Source organism: Myotis brandtii, unplaced genomic scaffold, assembly GCF_000412655.1.
Source record: "Myotis brandtii unplaced genomic scaffold, ASM41265v1 scaffold393, whole genome shotgun sequence".
NCBI lineage: Eukaryota > Metazoa > Chordata > Mammalia > Chiroptera > Vespertilionidae > Myotis > Myotis brandtii.
The window spans coordinates 1,815,975-1,820,723 of NW_005365070.1; the positions used below are offsets into that span (position 1 = coordinate 1,815,975).

The following is a 4,749-nucleotide window of genomic DNA, read 5'->3' on the forward strand; positions in this document are numbered from 1 at the left end:
CTTCATTTGCATCTCCTTGATACTAGTGCCAGAATTTTAAGTCAGTTTTTAAAATGCTCTTTTTAGAGAGAATGTTTTTTAAGATTTCTGTTACAGCAGACATGTAAATCTAGTATCTGGTCCTAGCAGAGGCCAAAAGAATAGGAGGGGGAAAAAAGAACCATTTAAAAACGTTTAGGGACTTTAAGTTCCTTTTTTGTTCCATTATTTAATGACTATAGATTCCAGGAACTATAGCTCTTTATCAGTTTTCCCCAGCTGCACATAAGGCTCTCAAACTTGGAAAATTCACTCGCTCATTCTCTAAGCATTGTTGAGGACCCACCCTGTATCAAGCACAGTGCTGGGCCCCACAGATGTCACAATACACACAGAAACCCTATCCTGCTCTAACAAAGCCCTAGTCTAGTGGGAAAAGCATGAGGATTGTCCAGAGGAGTGTGGAAGTACATAGCAAGGGAATCTAACAAAGACTTAAAGGATTGATGCTGAGGCCTAAAGCAAAAGCTAAATCTCCCCAGTCCTTTCAACCATTTCTCATGTTATATGATTTTCAGACCCATCCTGGTCACTATCTTCTGGATAATCTCAACTTTGTCAATGTTAGTAAAATGTGGTGACTATAATTGAACATAATACTCCAGATGTGGTCTGATCAGCACACATGCTTCTAATACAACCTAAAATTGTTTTTGCTTTAAAAAAAATAAGCTATACCACATTGTTGGCTCATATTAAACTTGTGATCAACTAAATCCCCAAGAATTTTTACATAAACTGCTGCCAAGTCACATCTCTCATATCCTGTACATATGCAATTTTTTAAAGCTAAATTCAAGATTTTACATCTATCACTGTTAAATTTCATCTTGTAGGTTTTGACCTAGAGTTCCTACAAGTTGAGGTCATTTTAAATCTGGATTCTGTCATCCTATATATTAAAATACACCACCCAGCTTTGTGTTATCTGCAAAGTAAAAAGCCTGTTTTTGTGATCAACTATGATCAAGAATCTGTTCTTTTAGGGTGGGAACAGGATATGGACATGGACTTTGTATTCTTTTTAAAAACATATTTTTATTGATTTTTAGAGAGAGAAAGAGAAACATTGATGTGAGAGCAGAACATCGGTGTGCTACCTCCTGCATGCCCCCAACCAGGGATCGAGCCCACAACTGGAATCGAACCAGCAACCTTTTGTTGTATGAAACGACACCCAACAACTGAGCCACAATACTTTATATTGTTCACAGTGCTAAGTAGGGTGCCTTTTACATAGTAGGTGCTCAGTATCTGTTAAATAAATGACCAGGTAGAACCAAAAACAGTCTTGTGGTCATTCCTTAAAAACATCTTCCTCCAGGTTGACACTGAATAAGTGCTCAGCCAGCTGTGAATTTGCCTAATAACTAGTTATGCAGTCAAATTTCACAATCTTATACACAAGGATATTACAGAAGACTCTTAAATGTTTTACTAAAAACCAGACATCCTATATTTATATTTGACATTCTGGCATGGTTGTTTTAATATGGACATCATGATGTAGCCAAAACAAAAACAGACTACTAGAGGCTTTTTATCATTTCCTGCCTGATACTTTTCCTGCAATCCCGACCCAGATTATGGGGGACTTTTACTTTCTACCTTCTTCAATATGAATATTTTCAAATATACAGTTCTTTTGGCCTTTATTTTTTGTATTTCAGAAAAGTTTAGAAATAGTTGTACATTAAAACTGTATTGTTAAATGAAAAATTCATACATTTATAATTAGGAAAAAATATACATTTTTAAGTGTTTTTATTTTGAAAGAGGATAGACCTCGAAGGAGCCTACCAGTCCTATTCTCTCAAAGCGTCATATCAAGCTTCACAATTTTTGAAATAGTAGACGCATATTACTTTTCCATAGTTTTTTACATGGAATATTAATTAGAGAACTCACATTCACTTATTCAAGGATTCCCAGTGAAGCCTGGGTCTGAGACTATGAGACTATACTGTGATCCAAATATCCTTCCCCACTCTATTCTTTTTCCCTTGAAAGTTGGGAGTCAGAGATTTTAAGATAGAGACTATTCAAAAAATAAGAGAATTCTCAGAGAATGAGCAGATAACATGCCCAGAATGATTAATGGCCTTTCAAAGATGAGCAAGTGTGGGAAACACATGACTCCTGGTGATGTGTGCTTTGTCTGCCAGACTGACCCCCCACCCCATCCTTCATCCCTTCTCTGAGCTTTACCCCATCCAAGATGCCCATTCCATCCTTGACCCTCTACTCCCACCTCATCCCTGATTCCCACCCTCAACGCTGTGGGATGAGGTGAAGCTGAGGGATGGGGCAAGACTTTTGCACATTACTTGGAAATTTTTTAAAAGTAGCTAAATATTTAAGTAGTTTGTTTTAGAGGCTGCTGCAGAAGTCCCCCCCCCCATTTTAAAATAGTCTCATCAAAAAGTTCCCAGCATGTCCAGATGGTGTTGCCCAATGGTTGAGTGTTGACCCATGCACCAAGAGGTCACTGGTTCGATTCCCAGTCAGGGCACATGCCCAGGTTGCAGGCTAGATCCCCAGTAGGGGGCATGCTGATTGATGATTCTTTCTCATCATTGATGTTTCTATCTCTCTCTAACTCTAAAATCTGTAAAAACATTTTTTAAAAAGTTCCCAGCATAAAAACAGCTGATCAAAGCAAGTATGTCAAAATATCATATAACCACCTATATGATACAATGAAATAGGTATCTAGGAGTTGGAAGAATTGAATACCAGTTCTAATTTCTACCAATTGTCCGGTAGACTTTGGGGAACTCTGTTCCTAACCTAATCCTGTCCTCCTTGTAACTGGGAAGTTTGGATATTCATAGTTCCTTCTCAAGCTATGATTCTCAGACTATCTGGTGCTGTTATTTAAATATTTTCATTTGTATTTACTTTGCCTTTAAGCATCTCTGGATCAAGGATCATGTCTCATACTTCCACAGAAGACATCACACAATCTGAGCACATAGTAGGCACTTACAACCATTTTTCAATTGAATTGATTTCCAATTCGTGAGTGAAACTGGCTGTAATTGGGCTTGTATTCAATAACTTTACTCTGAGGAGCATAGGACAGCACAGGTAACCTTGGCTGCTGATCAGATTCTAACTAGCATAAGGCCAAACTCTTTGCTTATAGGGCATAAAATTTACAGGGATGTCTCAAGAAAATATTGAGCCCTCCAAATGAATCTGATGCTAAGTCCTCCATGACTCACTGTGGCCAGATGGAGTGATGCTTCCTAGTGACCATTTTTCAACTTCATCCCCTTCCCACTGCCCTTGACCCAATTGGTATGTGCTAAGTCAAAGGTGAAAAACAGTCTCTATACTGTAGTCCAAGGAGGAAAAAAATGGCCTGGCTGGTGAGATATTAATATTTTACATTTTAGAATATAGCTTTTCATAAAATACAAACATTTCAGTGACTTTCAAATTAGAGTTTACCCTTACCAAACTTTTATTTATGCTAACCACCCCAAGGAACATGTCTTAATAAGTCAGAACATCTTAATCTTTATTAAGGTAACACATTCATTCTGCAAATTTTAATTGAACCTCAAGTACATGCTAAGCACTGTGCTAGCTGTGGACAAGTATATATGAATGCAGTACTTATAGGACAAATCTACACATTTGTTCAACTAGATATAGGTTGAAACCTGGAAAACACATCAGCCTTTTATCTTCTTTTCATGACAATGATTAAATACCTAGCTTCTCAGATTTTGTTTGAAATAAGGCATGTTCTAATTTGTTTATTAAGAAGACAATTCACCAGGCAGTGCCCTCGGCGGTCCCAGATCTTCACTTGCCTCAACAGTGTTTGGACGGAACAGACCCAGGGGCGCCCCTTCTTCCAGCCTCTGGCCACTCTCCTGCGTCTTATCCAGTCACCACCTTCAGAACCACCTCCAGGACCAGACAACACACTGTTGTTGTTTTTTTAAAAACCTTAACTTCTTATTGCCGAACAACCATGAGCTCCCAAATTCATCAGAATTACTCCACTGAGGTGGAGGCTGAAGTCAACCACCTGGCCAACCTGCATATGTGCGCCCCCTACACCTACCTCTCTCTGGGCTTCTATTTCAACCCTGGTGATGTGGCTCTCGAGGGCATGGGCCACTTCTTCCCCGAGCTGTCTGAGAAGAAGTGCGAGTGCACTGAGCATTTCTTAAAGTTGCAAAACAAGCGCTGTGGCCACAGTCTCTTCCAGGACTTGCTGAAGCCTTCCCAAGATGAGTGGGGCAAAACTCAGGATGCAATGGAAGCCACCCTGGCCTTGGAGAGGAACCTGAACCAGGCCCTTTTGGAGTTGCCTGCCCTGGATTCTACCCACACAGACCTTCTGTGACTTTCTGCAGAACCACTTCCTGGATGAGGAGGTGAAACTAATCAAGAAGATGGGCAACACCTGACTAACATCCACAGGCTGGCCAGCCCCAAGGCTGGGCTGGACGAGTATCTCTTCTAAAGGCTCACCCTCAAGCACAACTAGGAGCCTTTGGAGCCCAGAGGCCTTTGAGAGGCCCCTCTGCATTCCCTTGGTGTCTGGCTTTTACCTGAGCCTCTTCCCAAAACTACTAGTCATTCTTTTAACCACCCTGAAGCCTTCTCCCATGCATTGGACCAAATGAAACAATAAAGCTTGTTACAGCAAAGAAGAAGAAGAAAGAGAAGAAAGAGAAAAAGGAGAAG

General features: G+C 40.1%; 1 protein-coding gene and 1 pseudogene across 1 annotated transcript in view; one reads left to right on the forward strand and one right to left on the reverse strand.

Moving 5' to 3' along the window:
* GPC3 (glypican 3) overlaps nucleotides 1-4,749 on the reverse strand; it is a 371,123-nt gene that overhangs the window by 320,564 nt on the left and 45,810 nt on the right. The window lies entirely within an intron of this gene.
* On the forward strand, nucleotides 4,028-4,549 carry LOC106727237 (annotated as a pseudogene).